This window comes from Enhydra lutris, unplaced genomic scaffold, assembly GCF_002288905.1.
Source record: "Enhydra lutris kenyoni isolate GAN:26980312 unplaced genomic scaffold, ASM228890v2 scaffoldscaffold93, whole genome shotgun sequence".
NCBI classification, from domain to species: domain Eukaryota; kingdom Metazoa; phylum Chordata; class Mammalia; order Carnivora; family Mustelidae; genus Enhydra; species Enhydra lutris.
The window spans coordinates 887,755-914,600 of NW_019154177.1; the positions used below are offsets into that span (position 1 = coordinate 887,755).

The window sequence follows — 26,846 nt, forward strand, 5'->3', positions numbered from 1 at the left end:
TGCCCCCTCTGAGGTTCGAACTCAGGACCTTCAGATTATGAGACTGACGCGCTGCCTACTGCGCTAAGGAGGCACCTGACACCTCGCTTTGCGCAGAACATCTACCAACACCACTGTGCGACCTAGTGTTCTCCAACTCAGCAAACCAGGGTTTCAGGACAGCTCGCGCCGGGTACCCAGTTTGGGGCTGGGAGCTGCGCTGGACAGGGCGGCCGGCCCCTCGCGGCCCTTCCCGCGGAGACGCGGCGGCGCGTGCACCTGAGCCGGGCTGGACCGCAGTCCCGCGCCGCCCCACCCGGGGCACTGGGACCTTCCCGGAGGCGGGACGCAGGGGACGGTCCGCGGGACTCCTCGCCGGCTTCCGCTCCTCCTTCGCGGCTCCGAACGGCAGGACTTGCTCGATCCTGGGGTCGGGGAGCTCCCTTCCCGCCGACCCAGCTCATCTGCAGCCACACCCTCGCTGCAGCGCTGGTGCCCCAGCGGGTGGGGGGCTCCGCCCGCGGCGTCGGGTTCAGGACCAGCCTGGAGTCGCGAGGAGGCCGAGTGCGGCGTAGGGCGGGCCGGGGTCCCAGCGCGAGCTGGGGCTGGGAGCTGCGAGGGCACGCGAGGAGGGCCGGGGACGCAAGGAGGGCCGGGGATGCGAGGAGGGCCGGGGACGCGCGACCTTCAGGTCCGAAAAGCGCAGGCGGCGCCCGAAAGTCGGGCGGTAGCGTGGCCGAGCGGTCTAAGGCGCTGGATTAAGGCTCCAGTCTCTTCGGGGGCGTGGGTTCGAATCCCACCGCTGCCAAAACGTTTTTGAAGACTTTCCGCGAAAACGTCATTTCTCGCTCGCAGTTTGGACAGTTACCCACAGGCTCCGAGTCCAGGCAGCGGACTCTCTGCTGCACCCTCTGTTTTCCCCGGGGCCGCAGAGCGCAGCCGTGCACACCGCCCCGAGTGCGCGGTGGGTGTTCAATCGACAAGAAGGTAGTGAGCATCTACTGCTTGTGCTACCGACGTCTCCCATCCGCGTGTTTTCGCCCCCCAGAAGGATCCGACGTGTGTCAGACCTCCATTCAATACACTCACGGAATTTAGACGCTATTCATTCGGCACCTTCCGTGTGCCGGGGGCTTTCTTAGACCCTGCAGACACAGCAGCACTTACTAATTACTCCATAAACGCCGGACGAAGGAACAGCGGTCGGTCCGCCCGAGTCCGCTGTCCTGGGCCTGACCGCAGCCTTTGGTTTCACGCTCTGAACCTTCCTGGTGCGGACTGGAGCCGCGGCGACTGCGCGCACCGCCTCGCCTGCGCCGCGCTCATCCCGCGGACCAGAAGCGCCCGCCCCTCCGCGTCCCTGCGCGCGCGTGGGCTCCCCCTGTTCCCGCTCCAAGCACTTCCCTGCGCCCTAGGTCTCAACTTGGAAGCGCCTTCCCCTGGAAGCCTCCCTTGATCTCCCCCTCCAGGATTAAAATTAGTCTCTGAAGACGTCGAGAGGAACAACAGCAAGGTTTGGTGACAAGCATTAGACGCAGGACGCCCCAACGCGACGCGACTTCTACCGTCCAGAGTGCGCTTCGACTCTGAATACGAGCTCGATGATAGTGTTAGCAGAGCCAGCAGCGTAGGCGGATAGAGCACAGGGTGTAGAAGGACACACTTGTTCTGCTGGTAACAGTGTCCAAGGACGGAAAAGGGGGAGATATAAGTTCGTTTTGCTAGAACGAGTGCACATTTGTTTCATAAATCAAATGAGTGGATTCACGACTTTATAGGTGAATTTTTGAAAATCCCAGTCTCCGAGCAAAGAAGAAAAGCGGCGAGCTGGGGAGAGTGCAGCAGGCCTCAGCGCGCCGGCCTGTCCCCGGCAGGCTGTCCTCGTTTGCTCCCTGCCCTTCACTGGGTATCGCTGTCGGTATGTGCAGGCATGCTCCATTGTCGCTCTATCCCTCACATGGCCTTTACTGTAACTTTTGGTAACTTTTGTGTAATTGCCTGCTTTCCCTCGTGCATCATAACCTTTCTCAGATATAGAACCACATTTCTCTGGCTTCCCCATATCAGGAAGACTGAGGAGATGTTTGTGCTAAATGCCAATGAATAAACATACCAAAGAACAGCTTTCTCATTTGTAGACTCCTGATTCTGCCATAATGACTCGCTCTTTCTGGATTCAGCTCTGCTACCAGGCGCCTGCAAGCCATTCATTCTTGCTTAGATTACCAGACAACAGATCGTTCCTGGCGTGTGGAGCCCAGGCATCTCTCCGCCCTCCCCACCGCTCCCTGGTGGCCTTCCTCTTTTTTCTTTTTTTTTCTCTTTTGCATTCACCATGCAGTATCTCTGAACCACCCCACCCCTACCCCCCCACCCCCCACCCCCACCTCCCCACCGGGCAATCCAAGGGAAAGGTGCAGGCTTTTGAATTCTGCCCTCCAAAATGAACCAACCCATGGCCGTCTGCCCCAGTTTCCAGGTCTTTACCCACTGTCCTTTCCTAGGGAATAAATGTGCTAAGGTTGAAAAAGCAGTCATTCCTACCCCTTCCCGCTTGCCCATCCTCAGAGAGGAGCTGAAAGCCTACAGTTAAATACGGGACTTTTGATGTGCTGGTATCCTTTTAAAGCCAGAGGACATTTTTCTTACTCTTTAAGAAATAAGGTTCTGGCTCATGGGAATACAAAGGACGCCACCTGTACTGGGGGAAGAAGAGTTGGTTCATTACTCAGACGGAAGATTAAATTAGAGCCTCTTCTAAGGCCAGGAGACTCGTGGCCATGGAATGCAGTTGTGTGTGTAAACACGTGGACTTCCGTCACCTGCCCGAAGTCTTCCAGTTCCACAGCTCCCCTCCCTCCACCGTGTTTGCTGAGCCTCTGTTTTGTTACAGGCACCTTGCTGGGTTGGAGATCCAGCAAAAGGATGAGTCACAAAAAATGATCCGGGATTCCTTAGCAATTCAGCCTTGGGAGACCACCAGAGCACAGTGAGAACAGAGGGTCAATGCTTAATACTCACATTGAGTGAAGGCTGATTGACACCCGAGTATTTCTTCCAGTCATGCTGTATATACAATCTCTCTGTTGTGTGATGCTCTTACAGTTACTCCGTAAATAATCATGTCGTCCCAATAAAGTTAAGATTTTGGAAAACCTAATGAGAATGCCTAGCAGGAGGATGCCTTCTCTTGGCCGAGGACACCTATTTGTTTCCGAATGAACCTTGGAATGTCCACCTGGGAGCTGGGACCTGGAAAGGACAAACCAAACCAAAACACAACATAACATGCAACAGTCACCCCGCTCAGCCTTGTCCGATTCAACCTATGGAGAGAAAGAGAAGTCCCAAAAGTCCATCGCTGGGCTCTTCCCCTGAATATTCCTGCACTGATCCTTCTATCTATGTCCCCAAGCAGCGCGCTCAAAGAAGCTTCTAGCAGTACCGGAGCTGCGGTGTCAGGAGGAACGAGGAGGGTCGGACGCTGGAGACATTTTGGAGCGGGACCACAGATTTTCCGATTCCGAGCCCATCGCCCTAGAGGCGTCTGCGGGACTTTGATGAGCAAGTGAAGCTGTAGAAGGGAGATGCTGTACTTTTCTTTTCTCCCTTTTGAACGGTGAGATGAAAATGCAGTTTGCCTTTGCGCGAGTCAGAAATGAAGGCAAGATCAAAACCCCCAGAACACCCTCCGGACCTGCGCCGCCCCGACATCGAGGGAAAGAAACCGGGAGTCAGGCGGGGTGAAAGCGGTCGGGAGGACCCCCTCCCACCACTTGCCACCCACCTGCCACTCCTGTATTTGGCTGGTCCATCGCCTTGAGGCTGGGAAGTGCAGGGACGTTCCATCCCCCCGCCACCCCAAAATGCCTTCGTAGATGTAAAATAAATCAGTTAGGAAGAAGAGACAGTCGTTTAAAGTGGTGCTTCTTTTTCGGCTGTATTCTATACAGCGCTCATTTAAATTAAAAAAACAAAACAAAACAAAACAAAACCACGAAGGAAGGGATCTCAGATGGACAGTGTAGACAAACGTCGCCAGGCGGGGTTCCATGGTGTAATGGTTAGCACTCTGGACTCTGAATCCAGCGATCCGAGTTCAAATCTCGGTGGAACCTTCCTGTTTGCGCCCTTTTTGCCTGACCTCCCCGCTTCTCTTTGGCCCGGCGGATTTTTGATGGGCCGGGGCAGGACCCACGCGCGGGCCGCCACCTCTCCAGCCCTGGGTCCACGCGCGCCGGGGGACGGCGTGTGATGCACAAGCAGGGTACAGGGGTCGACGAGGGCCCTGGTCGACTGCAACCAAAAAGGGGGGAAGAAGGAGACCGACCTCCCCGAGGCCCACCGTTTGGGTCGCAAAAGGAAAAGCAGAGAGAAGCCGGGAGACACGCGGTTGAGACGAGAGGCGGGGGGAAAAACTGTGTGTCAGAAGTGGGATTCGAACCCACGCCTCCATGCGGAGACCAGAACCCTCTGTCGGAGGAAGCGGAGCTTGAGTCTGGCGCCTTAGACCACTCGGCCATCCTGACACCCGCGGGCGCGGTCCCCAAATGAGTACACTCAGTCGTTGTTACGAACGAACACCCACTCAGAGCCGCTGGGACTTCCTGCCGCCTAGGGCGCATCTGAGAAGCGGAACGAACGGAACCACTTTCTCGGCAGATCTGGAAATCCGAGCGAACTGGCGAGGCTTTGCTCTGGCGCAGGAGGCGATTCGGAATCCCACTGCCGCCCTCCGCTTTCCCCGCCCCGCCGGACCCGGGGGCGCAGGAACTACCCCGGCTGGCCCTGGAGAGCCCCTGTGTCTCCCGGCAGCGCGGCTCGGGAAGGACGCGCGCAGCCCAGCCGAGAAATAGGCGAGCTGATGTAGACTGGGAGAGCACAGGAGCGCGGGTGTAGACCGCAGAGGGGCGGGGCGAGCGGGCCGGGAGCGGCAGGTGGCTGCGCACTGGCCTGCGCGCGCGGGAACCCCGCGCGGTTGCAAGGGAACGTCGGGCGGAGTCCCGACCCCCCTCGCCGCGGATCCCGGAGCCCGAGGACAGGTCCGCCGGCTGGGTGTGCTACCCGCAGGAGCCGGGGTCCGCGGGCGACCAAGGACACGCACCTTGAAGACCCCGCAACCACACGGTCTCCACGCGTCCGCAGGCGCTCCAGCCAAGACCTTGCCCCGCGCCCACGGTCCCAGATCCGGCCTGCGGGTGCTTCAACCACGAACCACGAACAAAACTCATCAGATGCTTGTGAAAATGTTTCTAGGATAAAGACCAAAACTCACAGACAGGACCAGGGAAAAGAACTAAAGCGAAACAAACACATGCGGGAAACGGAATTGTATAAAATTAAAATTAAGTCCTCAGGTAAGAGAAGATACAGATTCCTGGAACAAAGAGAGAAGGGGGAAATCTGAAAATTAATATTATGATGCAGAAATGTCTTTTTAATAATTTCAAAATAAGATTGCAGAAAGTTCCTTTGAAGTGTGGGGTGGAGATGGAAAGCAGGACAGAGTCCAACAGAACATAAAATGGTGTTTGGTAGAAGGTGTGCCATCAAGCCACCGGGGTTTCCAGGGAGAGAAAAGGGGGAAATGAAGGAAAGGAGATAGAAACATGACACAAGATTATTTTCCAGAACCGAAGACCTTAAATCTCCAGGCGAACGTAGGTCCATCAAACGCCCTGCGCCACGTGTGAGAAAAGCCCCACATCATGAAATATCGGAACCTCAGGGATAAAGTGAAGATACGTTTCCAGAGAGAAAAGAAAAACGTGGCACGCAAAGGGCTAGGATCAGGATGGCATCTTCTCCACAGCTGGAAGAGCAGGACGTGGAGATCACGTCCACGAAAGAGAACCCTGTACGTACGGGTTCAGAACCCAGCCTCGCGGCCAAAAAAGCGCGAGCGGGCCTTTCCGGTCTTGCAAGGTTTCAAAAAATAATAAGAAGAAATAAGAAATTGCCTCCCATGTCCTCTTTCCCAGGACACTTCTGAGGAACTGTTCCTCCAAACATGGAGTTCCAGTAAGAAAGAAAATGTGAAATCTGGAATAGGGACGCAGGCACGGACCCTCTCCAGGGTTGGGGCGCGCACGGGAGCAGCAGGTGCCGGCCCGCAGCAGGGAGCAGGGAGCAGGGATCACAGCCCGAGCTTCAAGGGACAGGACGTTTCACTGCGCTTGGCGGTAACATGGTCAGAAAGCTGCTGTCTAATTAGGAATAAACACTTAGAAAAGTAACCAAAGACAGAGGGGGGCAATTAGGTCTGGGAGGAACAAAGGCTGTCAGAGGGAGGAAAAGTAATTATGGTAGATCATGTAGCCCTGCTCTGCAAACTATTATGAAGTCATAAGGACGAGGACTCAAGGCTGATTAAACTAAAAATGAAATACATATTTGAGAATTTATTTAATAAGTATTTGCTGAATTAATAAGGAAGTGAGTAAATAAATATATCCACAAAAAGCAATTCAAGAAGAACATATGCTTAAATATGAAGGATTCCTATGGATATATTCTTATCATAAATATGCTTTCAAGAATATATGCTCTTTTACATCCCTCAATCTGTTCTTTCTCTGCTTGGCCAAGGACAAATGAAGTCTTCCCTAAAATGCCATTATTAAGACAAATAATGATCTTAATGGTCAATTATAACCTCACAGAAATCTTTAAAAGCTGCTAAAACCACCCCAATGTATATGAATTGATGTAAATTTTATAATTGGTTAAAAGAAACAAGTAAATTTGGTGAGCTGGTTTTCCATTAACACATCTACTTTCTGGATTTAAAGACATAGTGCTAAAATGAAGTGAACAGACATATAAACATTTGCAAATTTATGATCCAGCTTTTCATTAACTGGTGCTGGACCAGCTGGGAAAAAATGGACCTAGACCCCTATCTCACACCTGTTAAATAACAAAAATTCAACTGACTAAATTTTAAAGATCTTGTTGGCTTTGTTAATCAGCTCGTGAATTGGGCAGCACCCCATCTGGCAAGTAGAGGGTAGCTCCCAAGGGCTACAGAAAGAAAGGGGAAGGTTTTTAAAGGCAGGACAAGAAAGTTATCAACGGAAAAGAAGGATTATTTCAGGTTCAATCACCTTCATTTGGGGACGAAAAGGTTTAGTAGTTGGCGACGAAAGGGTTTAGTAGGCGGATGACTTTTGGGGGATGAAGAGGGCCCATGTTACAGGTTAATGGGCACTGACCAGGAGATTCCCTGTTGGCTGGTAAAAGCTTGCATTCGTGGGGGCTGAAACTGCAGTCCTGATAGGGATTTGTCTTGGTTCATGACTTGGGGCCTTAACCTAAGTGGTGCCATTTTGGGATTGTGGTTTTCTTTTTAACATATTAAACACAAAAATGAACTCAAAATGGATCATACACCTAAGTAAGAAAGGGACAGTAAAGCTTCTAGAAGAAGGAGAATATCTGAATGAACTTGGGGTAGGCAAAGATTTCAAGAACAGCAGTAGTAACCAAAAAAAAAAAAAAAAAAAGTTGATAAAGCGGAATTCATCAAAACTAAGGACTGCTCATCAAAAAAAGATCGTTAACAAAGTTAAAAGGGAAGGCATAAACGGGGAAAAATATTAGTTTTATATGTGTGTGTGTGTGTGTGTGTGTGTGTGTGTGCGTATCTGGCAAGGGACTCATGCCAGAGCACTCCGGTCAATCAACAAGAAAAAGACAAATACCTTAACTTTTTAGGGCAAGACTTGATCATGCACTTCCCTGAAGAGGCCATTCAAATGCTTCGGAACCCTACGAAAAGAGGCTCAAGATCATTAATTATCAGGGAACTATAAATTAGAACCACAGTGAGTTACTGTTACGAATCGACCTGAATGTCCAAACTTTAAAAAATAAAGCAAATATACCAAATGTTGGTGAGTACATAGAGCAATTAAAATTCCCATATATGACCACTGGAAATGTCAATTAGTACCATCCCTTTGGACTATTTTCGGCGCTGTCTAAAAAACTGAACATAAGCCATCTTTGATCCATTGATTCTGCTCCTAGAAATGAGTGCATCTGTCCATCTACAGACATGTGCGAAATGTTCAGGGAAGTTTTATTCACAGCAGAACAGAATTCTTAAGACAGCACAATACCCATCAGTGGGAAAATGATCAAATAAATCATGATATATTCACATAGTGAATGCCTACAGCAGCAGAAATAAAAATTGAATTACTGCTATGGATAAGACTGTATCTTACAAATGTAATGGGTAAGAAAAGAAAAGAAAAAAAAAAGGAAAAAAGGCCAGACACCAAAAAGTGTTTATTGTATGATTCTATTTATTTATTTTTTAGTTTTTTAAAATTTTTTTTAAAGATTTTTTTCTATTTACTTATTTGACAGACAGAGATCACAAGTAGACAGAGAAGCAGACAGAAAGAGGAGGAAGCAGGCTCCCTGCTGAGCAGAGAGGGATGTGGGACTCGATCCCTGGACCGACCTGAGCCTGAGCCGAAGGCAGAGGAGAGGCCTTAACCCACTGAGCCCCCAAGGCACCCCATAGTTTTTTTTTTAATTTTTGATATATAATTCACATAATTATACTTATTAGTTTCAGGCATACAATGTAATGACTCAGTATTTGTACACATCGCAAAACGGTCACCACTCTAAGAGGTGACATGATGTTCTTCAGGCCCAGCGGACTCTGGTCCTTCCATCATTTCCTCCTTGCTTTCCAGGATGACACTCCCACCCCCCAGGGTTATAGTTCGTAACCACATGCTGATCTGCCTGATCACCCAAGGCCACTCCTTATTATAACTCTTTCAAATGGGTAACAAAGTACACCCCAACAAGGGCTCCCTGGGGTGACCCCTTCTCTCCGGGGGGCATCGACTGGTCAGTCAGAAGGCAGGTGCTCTCTGTTCACCTACAGCCTCCGTCAGGGAATGGCTGGAAGGATGGACCCAGCGGAGCCCCCCTGCCGCTCTCTGCCTACTTGTGATCTCTCTGTCAAATAAATAAATAAAATCTTTAAAAAAAAAAAAAAAAGAAAAGAAATTACCATTGGAATAATCAAGAAGAGCACCTGAAGATGACAGACAGCAGAGTAATGCCTTCAAAATCCTAAGGGAGAGGCGCCTGGGTGGCTCAGTGGGTTAAGCCTCTTCCTTCAGCTCAGGTCATGATCTCAGGGTCCTGGGATTGAGCCTGCATCGGGTTCTCTGCTCAGTGGGGAGCCTGCTTCCCCCTCTCTCTCTGCCTGCCTCTCTGCCTACTTGTGATCTCTCTGTCAAATAAATAAATAAAATCTTTAAAAAAAAAATCCTAAGGGAAACAATTTTAACTTAGATTTCTATAATCAAATGATTAATCAATTATTAGGTAAAATAAAGATATTTTAAAGACATGAAAGGTCTCAAAAATTTTATCTCACATGTTTTTATCTTATCATAAACTCCACTCAAGCAAATCAGTGAAATCAAGAATTTAAAAAAAGAGAGATGGGACCCAAGAAGCAGACTTTACAGCAAAAGGAAGGAGGCGTCAAAGGCAAAGCCCCAGTTCTGTGCAGTGGATCCGGACGAACATGATGGAGAAGCAGTCTGGGAGGAAGATCTCCAGGGAAAAATAACACCCGATGCACTGACCAGAAAGAAAAGAGCATTTAGGAGTTTCACTGTTATTTTGAAGAATTAGGGAATAATATCAAGACTGACAGGAAACTAATCAAGTGACAAGATAAGGCAACCAGTAAATCCAATGTGCTCAAATTTTACAAAATGGAAAATATCAGGTAGTTCATCCATATCAACATAATTTCAGACATGTCTCAGCATGAGAAAATGCATTGTACCGGGAGGACAGAAGATGGAAATCAGTTGTGGGATAATGAGCACCAGAGGGCAACTCTCAAATTTCAAAGTGGAAAGCAAGGACAAGTGACTAAAAGAGCAAATAAGGAAATAACAATAGGAGTATGATTCTTTGGCTTTATGCAGTCTCCTATGCTGCCTCCCTTCCCAGCAGTGTAATTCCTAAATTCCAGTTGTAACTTACACGTAACTGGTAACAATTTAAACACCCTTCCTTTTCTCTGCCTGTTGACAACATGTGTCTATCAAGAACTGTGAATATTCTGATATTTCACTGTATTTATAAGGTAACTAATTAACCTGTCAGTTTCAAGGTGGCTCGTGGAACACAAGAGACTGCTGGGTCAGAGATGGAAGGCAAAAATTTACCTTACCATCTCAGGATTTTCACTGGGGCCTGACATGGGACATGGACAAGAGAAAACCATACAAACTTACTTCATGAAAGTTTTACATGACAAGTGAACCCTCAGAAGGAAATGAATATCCAGAAAAGTGGCAAAACTGAACTGCTTTTACATTAGGTTGAACAAAGGAGAGGCAATGGTGGACAAGTAAAACAGATGAGGAGGCTACAGGAAGAATTATTTTACCAAGATCGATACAGAATCCTTCCAGCTTTGATCTCCTACCCTGGATGTTAAGAAAATTACTTTCAGGGGCGCCTGGGTGGCTCAGTGGGTTAAAGCCTCTGCCTTCAGCTTGAGTCATGATCCCAGGGTCCTGGGATGGAGCCCTGCATGGGGCTCTCTGCTCAGCGGGAAGCCTGCTTCCCTTCCTCTCTCTCTGCCTGCCTCTCTGCCTCCTTGTGATGTCTGTCTATCAAATAAATAAATAAAAATCTTTAAAAAAAAATTACTTTCATCTTGGTACATAAGGAGGACATCTTCCACATAAGGGTTTTATCTCCTGCTTTCCAGAAGAAAAAGGAGAGGGTCAGAGCACCCTTCTTGCACCTGTATTGTTAAGTGCCTTTAGCTCGAAATAATTCTTATGCCAAAGTCACATATTCCGCCACCCTTCAGAGATAAAGGACATTTTATTCTCAGGTAAGAGCAGGAGCCACATTATCAGCCTCCCTGCAGATGCCTCACAAGCACCCATTCCCACAAGGTGGCTCCAATGGGTCAGACGGATGCTGCACACAGAGGGGGCAGTGTTGCAGGACAGGAAGCCTAGGCACAGGGAGCTCAGAACCCCAGTCCTTCGCACCAGACGTGACACCATGTCTGTCTTCCAAGGCTGTTCTTTATATGCATATCTTTGGAAGACAGTCCAGGACAAAGGACAGTTATGGACTCTGTGGAATAATAAGAAAGATGTATTTGGTCTTTGTCCCCAGTTGCTGACATAGCTTCTACGTCTCTTGGAATTTCCTGCATGCCAGCAGCGTCTTTTATTCTAACAAGGCCATGCAGGGTAGATTCCTAGACACTTTCAGAACGAGTCTAGTAGCTGAAAGACCAAGCCATAGTTAGAAGCCTAGAACCTCCAGCCACCACCTCCTTCCCCAACCTTCCCAGGAGGGGAAAAGGGCTGGGGATTACAACCTGTCATGCCTACACGATAAAACTGTCCATTCAAAAAAGTAACAATAATAACCTAAGTGACAGAATTAGGAGAGCCTCAGAAATGTTGAAGGCATGGTGGTGCTGGGAAGGCGGCCCAGCTATGGTGGGCACGGAAGCTCTGGAATCCCCAACCCCCGCCTAGCTTGCCCTGGGCCTCTTATCCAATGCAAGGAGGGGGTCTTTGGAACCCCGGATTTGTAGCTGCTCAGTCAGAAGTAAGGGAAATCTGGGACCTGTAAATGCCATCTAACGTGGGCTGCAGTTGGGGTGTCCAGCTGGTTCAGTACTACAGCCTGTGCCTCTTCATCCTGGGTTATAAGTTTGAGCCCCACCTTGGATGTAGAGATTACTTAAGAAGTAAAAATCTTTAAAATAAATAAAGTGGCGTACAGTCTTGTGTGATTTGTTGGTGTCTGCAGAGAATCAGAGAATTGGTTTTGGTGAGTGAAATGATAAGGATCCCCACCATGCACGCAGAAACGGACTCGGTGAAGACCTGCCGGCCATCCCACCAGAAGTAACTGATGAGAGAGCAGGAAGCTGGCTGAGGACAAAGCAAAAGCTGGCACCTTGCACCCCCTCTCCACCCGCTCCCCTCAGTAATATGTGTGACATTCCTCAGGCACCCCTGGCTGCCCTAAAAGAAAAACAAATCGTTAACTTGCAGAGATCACAGGCCTGCAAGGCAGGAGTCTCCCTTGGTTTACAAATGTCCTTGAGATTTACAACAAAGAAGTTACCTTATCAATAGCCCAATTTCCAGAGGCACATAACTCAGTTCCTCAAGCCCTAACATCACCCTCCCCTCCATAAACAAAACTAGAGGAGGCTGAGGTAGAAGGAAAAGTAAATAAAGTTAAATTTCTTCTAAACCTAAATCTCACTAACAAGGACGCTTGATAGCAGGATTGTGACATTCCACCAGGAGACTCCCAATTGTCTTCACGTTAGTGCCTCATTAGAGGGAAAGCGGCCTTGGCTTGATAGTAACCAGGCCTTCAATATCCTGACAGTCTTCTTTACCCCATAGCCCTTCTGAACACCCCTTTGTCCTCACCCACCCAACTTCTGTGTATATAATCAGCCACTCCTCACATCCCCGGGGCAGCATCTCCGTCTGCCCACAGGTCCTGTCCCCGTGCTCTAATAAACCACCATTTTGCACCAAAGATGTCTCAAGAATTCTTTCTTGGTCATCGGCTCCGGACCTCACCCCACCGAACCTTACCTAGGTTCTAGAACTTCATCAGTAACCACGTGGAACACGGGGCGCGGCCTTCTAGCCAGCATGCAGCCTGTGCTCTTCTCCAACTTCTCCATCCTCTTAAATCTGGAGCTTCGAAGTCCACACACAGAATGATCTTTTTTGGCAGAAATTATACCGTATTTGCACAATAACTTACCTAATGCTTGTGAACCCCACTGGACTCTGAGCTTCGTGGTGAGGGCAGGGTACTCCGAGCTCTCCTGCTCCATACCCCCTCCCTACCCCCCCCATCCCCTCCCAACCCCCTCCCTACGCCTAACTGTAACGCTGGAGCTGGTAGGAGGGAGAGAGGGAGGCCAGGGCAGGCTTCCAGGAGGAAACAGCCTCCAAGCTAAGGACTGGAAAATGAGAAAGAGACGCCATGGGTGCATAAGGTCTGCTCCGGGCAGGGAGTCCCAAACCGACGGTCGCAGAGACGCGGCACGCAGGTGAGTGGAAGCAGAAAAGCAGCAGAGGGCGAGAGAACCGGCGACAGACTTAGGCGCTGGAGTGCACCCGACGCTGGGGGGCCCCTGAGGCTGGGAGCGGCCCCCGACGCTAGAGAGCACCGAGGGTGGGGGCACCCCGAGCTCGAGGGCACCTGGCGCTGGGAGTTGGGGGGGTACCCGAGGCCGGACGACACCCGAGGTTGGGGGTACCCGGCACATGGGGGGACCCGAGGCCGGACGACACCCGAGGCTGGACGGCACCCGGCGCTGGGGGGGTCCGCGGTCGTGGGCCCATCACCGGCGCTTTCCCATCTGCAAGTGAGGCCGCGGCTGCAGGAAGATGAGCGACGTCGCGGGCGCGGGCGGCTCGGTCCGAGCGCGGAGAGGATGGCCGCCACCCGAAGTACAGGACCTCGTGCACGAAAGCACTTCTGGGCCGTGGGACTGCGTCCCCGCGGCCCCTGCCCCGCACTGGCCTGTCCTCGAGGCCGAAGGTTCCAGGGCGGCCCTCCGGCCTCTGCGTAAACAGCGGTCCCTGCAGGACAACTGACCGGAGGACGCGGCCGCCCTGGGCGCGAAGGAAAAAAAGGTCTTGGCAGCGGTGGGATTCGAACCCACGCCCCCGAAGAGACTGGAGCCTTAATCCAGCGCCTTAGACCGCTCGGCCACGCTACCACTTCCGGTATGGGGCCTCCCTCTCGGCCCCCTAGAGACCGGAACAGCGCCCCGCCGGAACCCCGCTTCCGGACCCGCGGCCGGCTTCCGTCACTGCGCGCCGGGAGCCCCGCCCACCCGAGCCGCCGGGCGGCCGCGCGCAGTCCCTTCTGTCGTCACCGCGCAGGCCGTCAGCCGCGCGCGCCGCTTCTCCTTTGCGCAGGCGCGGAGCTCCCCCGGCCCGACGCCGGGACCCGTCGCGGATGTTCGGATGCGGGCAGGCGCGGTGCGCGTTTTACGTCAAAACTAAGGTCGCGGTCGCTAGCCGCCGTCTCCGCTCGGCGCTTCACTGTCAGCAGTTCAGGGCGTGGAGCGAGCGGGCATTACGGTGAAGACCGGCCTTCCTCACAGGACCCCCGAACTGCTGGTGGGGGGCTCTGCGCGGTAACGGCTACCGCAGCCCCGGGCCGCGCTCTCGGGGTTCCGGACGCCGGAAGCTGGGTGCCCTCGGGGCCGCCGCCCCGCCCCGCTCCTCACGGTCAGCTCTCGCAAAGCTCTCCCCGTTCGGCCTTCGCAGGCCTCCCCCTCGTCTAAAACGGCTCAGACGGCTCTGATGCCCGGAGCTGCTCCCGCGCAGCCTGGAGGGCCCGGGGGCTCCGCCCACTTCCGACCCCCGCAGGGTCCCCGGGCCGCGGCGGTGTCAGGGTTGGGTCACGGGGCTTTCCTGGAGTGCCGTCTTCGGGAGACGTGCACAGACCCAGATGGGACCAGACAGCCTGGCGTACGGAGCCAGAGACGCCCCTTGGAAGTGTCGGCCTGACGGGTTGCTTGCGGAGCTCCCGGCAGGCCTGTGGCGCCTGCACCGCGATCGCAGCGTTCGTCCGCCTGCGGAGGAGGAGACTGTCCCGGATGGCCGAACCCTGGCTTTGTACCCTGTGGATGGCGGACTGTCTCCCACCAGGGCCAGGAACTCCCTTACTCCCAGCCCAGGACAGGGCCTCTTGTTGTGTTAAGTTGTGCTTAAAAATAAACATTACCTACAATCTAGCATTTTAACCATTTGTGAGTGTAAAGTGGCGTTGGACCCGTTCACATCCTCCTCGTGACGTCCTCTCTTTCCATTCCATTTTTTAAACAACCCCGGGATCACAACTCAGAGCCCAAAGAGAGCCCCACACACCCCTCTGTGTGGGACTGGTTCATGTTTGTCCATCTTCCACCCTCCTTTTAGTGGAGAGAAGGTGGCCTGTGAAACAGCCAGTGACTGTGGAATGAGACTGAGGATTTCCTTGGGAAGCAGGTGGGAGGGGGAGGACAGATGGTTGAATACTCAATCAGGTGATCCTGTTGCTACAAAAAAAAACAAATAAATAGATACATAAGTAATGTGAAAGGTCACAAAGTGGTTCACCGGTGTCTCACCATCCTTAGTTGCGACACTGTAGCAATTCCCACATGTTCTTTCCTGGGGGGAGAGAATCTTCTATCAAGAGAGCAAAAGCAACACTGTCACCCCCTTCCCGATTTCCTTGTCAAAGGAAGCCTCACTGTTACCTGTTCCACCATGTATCCCCAGGTGGGAGACTCCTCCCTCGCCTGTGGTGTATGCTGTCCTCACCTGGGCTCTCTCTGATTCTCCTTCAATCCCTCACCCTGGCAGCAGACTCCTCTCCGATGTCGGGACTGCGTGTTCCCAGGGGTTCTGGATCTCTGAGAGCAAGATAGCCAGAGCTTGGTACAGACCAGGCACTTGGTGACCATTTTAGGCTTAGAGACACAGAGCAAGAGTACCCTCCTGCTGGGTGTTGAGTCAGTGGTCCCTCAAGACATCAGTCCAGGAACCAGTTTTCTCTTTCTCGTGTTTGCATTCCTGCACGATGAACTCAGGGGGAAACGTACAGAACATGAGGACATAAGTTGAGAGAAAGTGATTATATCAGCAGTCCACTCACTCATTCAGCAAGACTGACCCAGTGTGAGCTACAGACAGTATAGTCCGGCAACTTGCCCTATATACTGAAGGTATTCTGTGCCTTTCTGCCTAACCTCTCACTGGAAAGCAGCAGCGCTCCAGGCCTAATGGCAACTGCTTCCTGAGCGCTGCCATATTCTGTCTTCTCTGTATTTACAACAGTCCTTTGCTTCATTTCTTTTTACATCTCTTTTTAGGGAGTAGTCTGGATGGGACCCCTGAATGTGCTTAATGCTTTTTTTTTTCTTTTTGGTAACTCCTCCACATAAAGCTCATCAGATTAGAGACAAGGGACTCTTCTTTGTAAGCTGTATGATTTTTCTCCTTCTCTAATAAGCTGGTACTCTTTTTCCACAGAGAAAAAAATGTCCCTAAGCTGTATCTTAGCACAGTGGGTCCTGGCCCTGTTCGCCCACCAGACTGCTCCTTGTGGACTTTGGTTTCCTGCATATACTCAGTGCCAAGCTAGTGTCCAGGTCCACAGTAGGCAAATTTCTTAGACAACTTAATCTTACACGTGTGTTAAAGTTACTAACTGGAGGAGAGGATTGACCAGATGACAAAGCAGTGTTCCAGCTCAGAGGTTTCGGAGATCATGAATTTTATATGGGGTGGGGGGAGGAGGCGGGGAAGGCAGGGGATGTGCAATTAACCAGAAGACTGCGGCTTCCTTTAATACGGTCAAGTACAAATCACGTCCCCGTCTGCTGGTGAAGCGCGATGAGAGGCACCACAGTGTTCGTGTGGCGGGTTGCAGAGGTCAGACGTGCTTGGAACTTTTACGAGAAATGAGAAGGAAATAAGCAATACAATGTGACCCCTGCTTAGACGGACCGAGTCTCAAAGACTCGGGCCAGGGCGCTCGGCCGGGACCTAGGCAGCACAGAGACCCAGAGCCTGGACAGAGTCGGCTGGTGACAATCTGCGTTCGCGGGTGCGCGGTCCGGAATGCTGGGGCCGCGCGCGCCAGCGTCCGGGGGATCCCCCGGCAGTTCCCCGCCCCGGACCCCTGATCCGACAGCTACAGCCACCCGCAGCCGGGACTGGGCTGGGACCCGGCGGGACTGGGACCGGGGTGGGGGTGGGGGGTGCTGCGGGGCGACCCCGCGCGCACTTGCTGCCGCCGCCACGTGACTTCCCGACCCCGCCTCTCCTAACCGTCCTGTGGGTGCTCGCCAGGTGAGGAACGACCCTGCGGGTGGCCGTTTCGGTCCGAAATTCCGGGGGGGCGGGCATCAACCGATCTGAGATGGCCCGACAGGCCGCCTCGCGGACCACCTGTGGGGGGTGGGGCGTGCTCTGTAACTCCGTTGCCTGTCGTTTACACTTGGAATATCAATACTGCTGGAGAATTTCTAAGCAAAAGGCACCTCGTGTGAAAATGAGGAGTTAACTCTTCCAGAATTCAAGGCCGAGTCTTTACAGGATACTCCGCACCCGCCTGGCGGCGAAAAGACCCGGCGCGAACGGGGGGGAGAAAAAGACGACCCTTCCCTGACCGGGAATCGAACCCGGGCCGCGGCGGTGAGAGCGCCGAATCCTAACCACTAGACCACCAGGGAGGTTGAGAAACGACTGTCTGAAGCGGCCTATGGGCTGGACGCACCTGGCCCGCCCTCCAGCGCCTTCAAGCGCCAGTTGGGCTGCACCTCCCGCGCTGCCCCGCCCGGGAGGACCCGCGGCGGTGACAGGCCCCGGAGCGGTCCTCAGGGCGCGGAGGCGCGCGGTCCTCCTGTTCGTCGTGGATCGCACGCGTCCCAAGGCGGAAAGGCTGCCGGACTGACCCTGGGCTCCCTCCGAGTGCTCGTCGCGCCGCGTGTCAGGCGAGCACGGACCGTACCGCGCGTGGAATGACTCCGGCGACCAAGTCATCTGCGTTATTGCGGGGCCGGGGGCGGAGCCGAAATAGCTCAGTTGGGAGAGCGTTAGACTGAAGATCTAAAGGTCCCTGGTTCGATCCCGGGTTTCGGCAGGAGGAGCTCGTCTTTTAGAGCCTAGTAACCGTGAAAATACTGAATCTGCCTACAAATATGAAAATATTCGTTGACCCGAGAAAACGCGCGGCCTTTTTCCCAAACAGAGAAGGCACGGAAAGACTGTGCGGTACGAGGGTGGCCCCGGGGCGGGGGCGCGGCAGCACCGTGCTGGAGGCCGCGAGCGCGGGGGATGCCCCTTTCCGTGCCCACCGACGCGCAGCATCTCGGGCTCCGGCCTCGGGCCTCGCCCGCCCGCCCTGGGCTCCTCCGCGCGGACCCGCCGGTCTCGCTCGGACGGAGCTTTCCCAGCCGCCGGGAGCCGCACGGTCGTTCCGACCCCACCCCCGTCCCCCAGTCCCCCGCGCGCCGGACCGGTGCTCCGAAGAGCCGGGGCGAGGAAGGTCGCCGTGAGGGACGCCGCTCCCCACGTGCCTTCAGCAAGCGGGTGCTGAGCAGGAGGACCCCCGCAGCTCAGACGCGCGACAGAGGCCCGCCAGGGGGACGGCAGGGCGGGGGCCCGGGCCGCGGAGCCATCGGAGCTGAACCCCGCGGGCCGGCTGCAGGGCGGCGGGAGGGGAGGGACAGGACACTGCCCCGGCCTCCCTCCGCCCCCTCCTCCTCATTCTCCGGCTCTGCGCACACCCCAGTCTCGCCTTCTTTCTACTCGAAGGAGCAGTGCTCCCTCTTTCCAGGACGCCCTCCCCGTTGTTCGGCCCTGCCTGTGACCGCTCTCCCTTCGCTGCCTGCCTTCAGAGTCCGGAACGTCTAACTGTCCCTCTTCAGATGGCAGAGACAGACCACAAGCCCTCCTGTCCTGCCCTCGTGACTCTTGCCCAGATGCGCCTTCCACTCACCACCAAGCTTGTTGCAGGAAGAACTTTTGTCTCTGCTCCTTTCCTTCCTGGGTTGCTCTTCCACTGAGGTGTGGCTTCCAGTCCCAGGAGAATAGGACCCTCCACTTCCCAGCCTTCAAATGCCATGATTCTTGGTGGTCCTGAAGTTAATTGTGTGCAGGCTGCAAAGGACAGACAACTCTTCCCTCCTGGAGCAGTTCCTGTGCTTCTCCGGCCGCTCCTGCCACTCTTCTCTGTGCTCTGGCCCTCTGTCTCTGACTGTCCTCTCCCCCTCTTGTATGGACACTTTAGAAATGGCTCCTTTTCAGCTCCTGAACTCCATCTTCTTTGAATTAAATCTTTGTTAGACAACTGTAGATTCACATGCAGTTATAAATAATACAGAGATTCCAACTAGGCCCCTTTACCTCGGGGTCCCCAGTGGTGACATCCTGCCAAACGTCAGAGCACCAGCACTTCCAGGATACCGATTCTGATAAAGTCAAGGTACAAAACCCATCCTTCACCACCATCACGGATCCCCAATTTGACCTTTCCTAGCCACATCCACTTTGCTCCTGCCCCTCTCCCCCATGTGGCAACCCCTGATCTGCTTTCCATGTCCATAGCTTGGCAGTTTCAAGAGTGGGGTGTAAATAGATTCGCCCAGCATGTTACCTGTTGAGATGTGGAGGTGGGCTTTGGCTCTCACTGTAGTTCTCTGGGGATCCACCTAGGTTTTCCAGGGCAGGCGTCCCTTCCTTCCTCTTGATGAGTCCTGTTCCGTGCTATGCATTTACCACTGTGAACATCCTTCCACTGAGAGACATCAGGGTCGTTTCCAGAGTTTTACTATTGTGAATAAAGCTGTTGTAGACCACTGTGTACAGGGTTTTCTTGTTTTGTTTTGTTTTTGTAAATACCAGCCTTCATTTCTTTCTCTGGAATAAATAGTCAGGAGTGCGACTGCTGGGCGGTATGGTACTTGGATGTTAGCTTTTTAAAGAAACTGCTCACCTGCTTTCCAGAGAGCCTGCATGGCTTCAGACTCCTAGCCGCAGCCCCACCCGGCTGGCAGGAGCTGTTTCAGCCACTCTGATAGGTAGACAATGGCGTGTCCTTGTGCTTGTGATTTGCCTTTCCCTAGTGGCTAATGATGTTGAAACCTTTCTCAGCTGCCTATTTGCCATCTCTGTATCTTCTTTGGTGAGATCTCCCTTCAGATCTTTTGTCCAATCCAATAAGAACATTCACATCCAGGTTTTTGTGTGAGAAGTCCCTGAAAAAACTTTAAGTTCAGACCCATTGCAAATCTGTCCTGGATTATACAGTCCTCACACAGTGCAATTCCTACACAGCAGTATTTACAAAATGTGATACAGTCTTACTGTTTTGGGAAAGGCCCAGGGCAGAATGCAGAAATCCCCAGGATAGTAGGTGAGTAAGAAGAGTTTCTTCCAGTCCCAACCGACTACACCGCCTTTCCCCGCGGGCAAAACCTAAAGGCCAAACATAGGTCAGTGTTTAAAAAAAAAAAAAAAAAAAAAAAAACGGGCCCCAAGTGGAGTCACTTCTGCTAAGCCCCATGTCACCAAACCAAGACTTAAGGACAGTTTTGGCTCTCCCAGAAATGGAATCTTAAACCAATCAGTTGAGAATCTCCTGATGGGCACTAGTGAGGTAGCCTGCCTGAGGGATACCCGCCCACCCCCCACAGAAGTCAGCCTTCCCAGAGGAGAAGGGGCCAGCGGGTCTTAATTGGTGGATGACCTCACCTTCCTTCGTGAGGCTGGAGAAGGCCCATGCGACAGATTATCTCTTTGGTACAAATCAGAAAATTCCACACCAACCTGTTAAGACTTTCATTTCTGAGGGAGGTGGACACTGTAGTCAGGTTAGGTATTAAGCCCAGGTTAGGTGACTTGCCCTAAATGACACCATCTGGAGCCTGGAGTTTTCATTTTTAACAATGATAAACATATATTCAGTCTTTGTGTTGTTCCTGGTGCAGAGCTCCGACAGTCCTTGGAATTTCCTCAGTGAGGAGAGCCACAGAGGTGCCTTTGTTATGTTAATGGATGACTTTGGAAAGCTCTAGGTCCTCTGTGGAAGGACACTGGTTGCCAGGGAAACCAACCTTGAAAATCACTAGTTACTGGTTCAACTAGACCCGAGGAGAGAGTCAAAGGTGCAGGGGCTGAGAGAAAGGAGACCTACGTTGTGTAATAGCCCAGGAGACTAACCCGACGGTCACACCCTGTGGCCCAGTCCCAGTGGATCTGAGCTCACCTAATGGAATGTCACTGAAGTGACCCTGTGACAGTTCTGCTGGACAAGACAGTTAGTGAGGCTCTAACAGGAGGCCAGCAAAGAGGAGGCCACGACCCACTGTGGGGAAGGTCAGAGGCCAGCACTGGTCCTGGCAGCACTCCAAAACAAAGCAGCAAGAAACTGGATTAACCCAGACAGGCCCAGGATGGCTGACAAGTAAAGTAGGCCACAGTTCCCATCTCCCTTGATTGTGCTACATTAACATACTAAAATCTCCTCCCTAGGGTGCCAGGACTAGAAACCCCTAACCAAACGGCAGTGGGGGCAGTAACCAGAAGAAAAGCATGTGAGCTTGTTTTCAAGAAATCCGTCGTCTCAGGTAATGACTATTCTGCCCCCTCGTGAACAGCTGTTCGTGAAAGAAAGCAGCCCAAACCCCAGGGAGGGCAGTTCTCTGTCCCATGAGCTGCCTTGCTCTCAGGTCTGCAGACAATAAACCTTCTTGCCAGGGTGCCTGGGGGGCTCAGTCCTTAAGCATCTGCCTTCAGCTCAGGTCATGATCCCAGGGGCCTGGAATCAAGTCCTGCTTCAGGCTCTCTGCTCTGCGGGGAGCCTGCTTCTCCCTGGTGTCCCCCCTGCTTGGGCTCTCTCTGTCCCTCAGGCAACAGTTCCAGGCTGACTCATAAGGACTCTCGAAGCTTCTAAGCCGGTGTCTTGGAAAGCTCCCTCCTGGACAGCTCCCTCGGAGAGCGCAGTGACCGGACTGCGAGAAAACCAAGCCTCGAGGAGAGGCCCGGGGATCCTGGGCAGCAGCCTCGGCTGAGCTCCAAGCACATCACGAGCTGATGACGAGCGTCAGCCGGTCCCGAAAGCGGGCCCTTCGGGACACCCCAACCCAATCAAGCCCTGCGGGCTGGAGTTCTTGCTGACTCCCCGGGGCCCAGCTCCGAAGCCGGCTGTGGTCTCACCGTGCTGAAATCCAGGCGATGGCGGGCTGCATCCCTCTCCAGGAAGCTTGCAGAACCCGGTTCTTTGTTTCCTGCAGGCTGGAAGCCAGTGGCCGGTCCGGCTCGCACAGGCTGCTGGCCGCCGTGCTCGAGCCATCATTCGTGGGCCTTCCGACATCACACCTCTCTTTCTGGCTCTCTGCTTCCCCCGCCACTTTCAAGGACTCCTGTGACTAGGATCACCTCCGTGTCTCACAGTCCTTAACCTTCCCGTCTGCAGAGTCCCTTTGGCCCGTGCCATTCACGGGTCCCAGCAATTCGTGGGTGTCCGTGGGGGGCATCACCCTGCCCACCGCAAGCCACTCTGCTTTGGAACTCTTCGTTACATTGTGGTAGATCGTCAGAACACCTGTGAGCTCTACCCTGACAAGGCTCAAGACTTCGGGCTTGACCTCAGAGCCTCTCGGAGCCAGAGAAGTGTCCCTCTGAACACGGAGGTCAGCGGAGCCGGTATTATCACGCCAGCACGTGCAAGGGCGACCACAGCCAGCATGCAGAGAGCCTTTATGCAAATCATGCAATAATGACCCACTTGGACGGATGAATTCCAGAAAGGCAGCCCTCGGGCCTGATGAAGTTCCAGAAGGGGGAAGGCTGCCTCTCTTCAAAGACTCACAGCTTAGCTCTCAGGGCTCAGGCCGACCTCAGCCCCCATGCCCCGGCCCCACCGGCGTCTTGCAGGACACCTCCTGGGAGAAACAGCGTGGGACGTGCAAGAATAGAAGCCAAGAAACCAGACTGGAGGAAAGCCCCGGGGAGGAGGCGCAGGAGGACACAAATCTGGCAGCGAGAGAAAGAAGACAGATCCAGGGAGTACAGAAGAGGGAGAATTCCCGGGACTTGTGGATTCCCGGGACTGGCAGAGTGTGGCAGGTACGACTGAGCCAGCACGCTGGCACGTGGACTCCCCAAGGTCAGCATGATGGGGTCTGGCGCCGGAGGCGAGGAAGCCAGCAGAGCTGATGAGGACATGTCGCCGGGAATCAGCTCCTAAACCCACTGGAGCATTGGCTCGGAAGGGGGATCCCAGCAGGGGAGAAGGACAGGGGAGGAGACTGAGAAGAAAAAGGGAGGAGAAAAAAAAAAAAAAGGATATGAAGATGGTAACAGGAAAATATTTCAGGATAAAATCGGATAAAATCTAGGCTAGTCTTTTTGTCAAAAGGAGAGAAATCTTAACACATCCCTTAATCTGAGAACTGTGGTTTCCTCCTGCTTACAAACCAGTTTCGGTACATTTGCCCGAATCGCTCTGTCAGGACCCGAGCTGCCTGTACTTCTCACCCTCTCCGGGTATATGTGAAACTCGTGAGAAAAAATCCTGCCACGCTATCTTCCTTTCCTGCTGCTGCACAGGGCACACCGTGGACTTGCCAAACCTTGTTGAGCAAACGGGGCCCAGGTGTGCACACGGGGTGTGGGTTCCCTCAGCCTTTGCTGCCCATCCCACCCCATACCCCCCTAGGCTTTTCATTTCTAAAGATTATTTCCTTTCCCTTCCTGCCCTGATGTATCTCAAACTTTTCTACTGGGATCCATAATTAGAAACACCATTCACGTCACAACCCTCACTTACTTGTAATGACGCCGACATTTTGGACTCAATTCTCCTTCACCTAAATGAAATGAAAATGAAATGAAATTCTAGTTCTGATGCATTGACATGATTTCCTGACACACAAAGGCAACATAACCTGCGATTTGAAAAACACACAACCTTTGACCTTACACTTATTTTAAATTTCCAGTAGCAGCCCAAGATGCGCATTTCAATTGTACCTTATACTGACCACTTCTGGTCTTTTTAGCTCTTTTTCTCTTGCCCACTGGCAAATGATGTAATGCATCTCCTTCCTCCTCAGCTCTTTACCTCCTTCCTTATGCAACCGCGATCTCATGGGCCATCGCCAGCATTACTAACTTGGATAGCCTTCGTGTCCTTCGTCCCACTCCCAACCCCTGGTCAAATCAAACACTCCACCACTTTCTCCAAAATCTCCGTGTCCTCATGGGTAGAGAATCCCTCTAACTGTGCTCCTCTCTTTAGCCCATATCTCCTCTCTTTGAACCAGACTTCAGCCTCCACTCCACAAACCCAGCCAAGTCCAAGCAGACTCCATCTTGAGAAACCCGGTGGCCGATTCTTGGTCTTCGGTTTGCTCTGCTTCTCAGGAGCATCCGGCCCAGTCGGTATTTCCTCTTTATGCAAACGCATTCTTCACTTGGTTCTGGAACACCCCACCCTCTGTTTTCTTTCTTCTTCATTGTAGTTCCTCCTTTATTTCCTCCTCTTCCCAACCTCTACATTTTGGAGTTCTCCAGGGCTCTGACCTGAGTTCTCATCTATTCTGTATGTGCACCCTTGGCCTGCCCGAGCTCACTGATCACGTGACTGTAGGTACCGTCTACACCCTGATGATTCCCACGACTTACGCCTCCAACCCCATTTCCCACTGAGCACAGCCGCGGATGGGACTGCCATCTCCACTGAAGGGCCAAAAGGCACGAACGCGCTCACAGAGGCCTTGACTCCTCCCCAGCCTGCAGACCTGCTTCTTCTCCAGTTCTCCTCATCTTGATAAAAGCACAGCAGGAATTTGAACTTGCGAAATAAAACCTGGATTTAAATAAGTTATACTTTTAGTAAAGAAATGAAGAAAGCCCTGTTTCATTTGGCTACTTGGTTGTCCTTTCCTGGGACCGTTGTTTTTTCTTTCTGAAGCAATCTTATTTCCACCAAAAAATGAGTCTTTCGTGTGTGTGTGTGTGTGTAAGCCTTTGTCACCATCTACATCACATACCATTAAACAACGTTGGAGAAAGAGCATACACATTTCTGTTTTACTGTGGTCTTTTTCACAACCCTCATTCTCCAAGTGTTTCCAAATTCAAGAAAGACATTCTTTTTATCTCGTACTTTGGAAGTAAAGATTCTACAGAAGGCCAATGTTTTAACCTTTTTCCTACAGCCCACAACAATGATAGTCATCATTGAGACACACACTTAAGAAGGCTATTTCCTTCCATTTCTATAAAGTCAGAAATCTCACTAGTGTATATGCACATTTTGAAGAAAGTAAACAGTGACCATAAAGCTGCATAAACCATGACAGCCTCAATCATGAGTCAACAAACCACATTTCTTTTTAGCAGTGCTGCCTATAAGATGCATGGGACATTCACCAGATAGTATCTTCTCATTTTCTTTGGTAAAAAGTTTATCGGCTAAATGGAATTTGGAGCAAGTTCCCATTTGTGCTTGAACAAGATACCAACAATCATTTGTTTTATGTGTCTGATAGTTTCATTAAGTATACACACTGATCAGGAAGAAGGTTTTCCGTGCTCTGCACCAAGTAAAAGTAGGTCTGAGCTGGGGGATTTTGTGCTGCTGCTGCTGTATTTTGACACATGACTCAAGTCGACATATTGTACAGAGCAGTCATCTGACATCATATTGTAGAGAGCAGTCATCTGACATCATATTGCAGAGAGCAGGTCATCTGACATCATACTGTAGAGAGCAGGTCATCTGACGTCATATTGTAGAGAGCAGGTCGTCTGTATTGTAGAGAGCAGGTCATCTGCTGGAATCAGCTCCTCCCTGCAAGAGGCCAATAGGCGGTATGGAAATGCTGCGTTGTTTGTCCACACAACCTCCGAATCAGGAAATAGAACCATCAGTAAGATAATGTGTGGGTGTTTTCTAGTATTAGACCCAGCGCTATTTTCAACCGAGTGTTGATGTCATTTGGGGAGAGAAAAAAAATCCTTGATTCAGAATGTCGTGGACTTGTAGGTTCAGTTTCCCTGTGTAAGTCCACACTTCCTTCTCCCCCAGGTCACGTCCCAAACCCTCTCTGCATACTGTGCCTTCCCCTCATCCACATCCCTCTGTACCTGGTCGTCCAACTGGCCTTGAAATAACACAGTGGCTTCGACTTTTTCGGTGACGTCTGGGTCGTGCTGGCGTTCCTGCGGCAATCGTTCTGATTTTCCCGATCTAAACCCTTAGACACTGCGGTCACGCTACTCACAGGGAAAAAAACGAAACTAGCTTGGGAACGAACAAGTCGGGGGGTGGCAGGTACGTAGCTCAGGGAATAACCAAGGGCCCCGTAACAGCGCTGCGCGGGGACAGCGGAAGTGCAGACTTGCCCCACACCCGAGTCCTCTGTCCCACCGCGGGTCAACCGCACTGCAGTCAGAAGTCGTTAAGCTGCACGACTTGAACTCAGCACAGCGGTTCATCTCCAGGCAGAACCACGCTTGGTTCTTGGCGAAGCGAAGTCACCGAGGGCCGCAGCTCCGAGCGCGCGCCCCCGCGAACCACAGACCAGGGCTCGCGGGACAGGCAGGGGGGTGGCAGCGATGGCAGGTGCAGAAGCGGGATGACACAGGGCAGGTGCACTTGACAGCCCCGGGTTGGCTGGAGGGGCGAGGCCGTGCAGGATGTGACACCCCTGCGCGCTGAGCTCCGAACCGAGGGGGTCTCCGGGCAGGTGGACACCCGGGGGGACCCTCCTCCCGTCCCGCACCCCAGCCCGAGCGCTGGCACACCTCGACGTGCGCTCCGGACGCCTCCCCCTGGGGACCGTTCACAGTCCCGCGGGTCCCCGGGCCGGACGCCTGCAGCCCCTGGACTAGGGGCTGTCTCCCGAAACGGAGGGCCGCAGGCTGCAGGAGGAACTTGGCCGTGTTGTGCAAGGTGGTCGCACGCGAGCGCGTGGACTGCTGGTGCGCAGGCGGTCTCCGTGCAGAACGCCCGCGGACGCGGGGCGGGTAAGTGTGCGGGTCTCCCTCACTGACATTTGGGGAACGTCCTTCTGGGGCCGGGGAAGGGGTCGTAGCTCAGAGGAAGGGGCCCAAGGCAGGAGCGCCAACGGCTACTTTCTCCTTCTGACTCAGGTTTTAGAAGCTGTTGCAGCAGAACCTTTCATTTTTGAAGTGTGAGGGGAAAGAAACCTGGGACAGAACGACGTTGAAGCAACGTGAAACCCACTGTTAAATTCATGTGCTTAGAAGCTTTTCCCGCCT

At 52.6% G+C, this 26,846-nt stretch overlaps 7 non-coding genes across 7 annotated transcripts; 3 read left to right on the forward strand and 4 right to left on the reverse strand.

Moving 5' to 3' along the window:
- On the reverse strand, positions 1–73 carry TRNAM-CAU. Its single transcript has one exon. It is a non-coding gene; the product is annotated as a tRNA-Met (tRNA).
- Positions 74–705: 632 nt separating this feature from the next.
- On the forward strand, positions 706–787 carry TRNAL-AAG. Its single transcript has one exon. It is a non-coding gene; the product is annotated as a tRNA-Leu (tRNA).
- Positions 788–4,025: 3,238 nt separating this feature from the next.
- Positions 4,026–4,097, forward strand: TRNAQ-CUG. Its single transcript has one exon. It is a non-coding gene; the product is annotated as a tRNA-Gln (tRNA).
- A 305-nt stretch (positions 4,098–4,402) lies between these two features.
- On the reverse strand, positions 4,403–4,508 carry TRNAL-CAA. The gene is made up of 2 exons: positions 4,471–4,508; positions 4,403–4,448 (listed from the first exon to the last, which is right to left on the reverse strand). It is a non-coding gene; the product is annotated as a tRNA-Leu (tRNA).
- Positions 4,509–13,689: 9,181 nt separating this feature from the next.
- Positions 13,690–13,771, reverse strand: TRNAL-AAG. The gene has a single exon. It is a non-coding gene; the product is annotated as a tRNA-Leu (tRNA).
- A 3,441-nt stretch (positions 13,772–17,212) lies between these two features.
- On the reverse strand, positions 17,213–17,284 carry TRNAE-CUC. Its single transcript has one exon. It is a non-coding gene; the product is annotated as a tRNA-Glu (tRNA).
- A 337-nt stretch (positions 17,285–17,621) lies between these two features.
- Positions 17,622–17,694, forward strand: TRNAF-GAA. The gene has a single exon. It is a non-coding gene; the product is annotated as a tRNA-Phe (tRNA).
- The last annotated feature ends 9,152 nt before the right edge of the window (positions 17,695–26,846 follow it).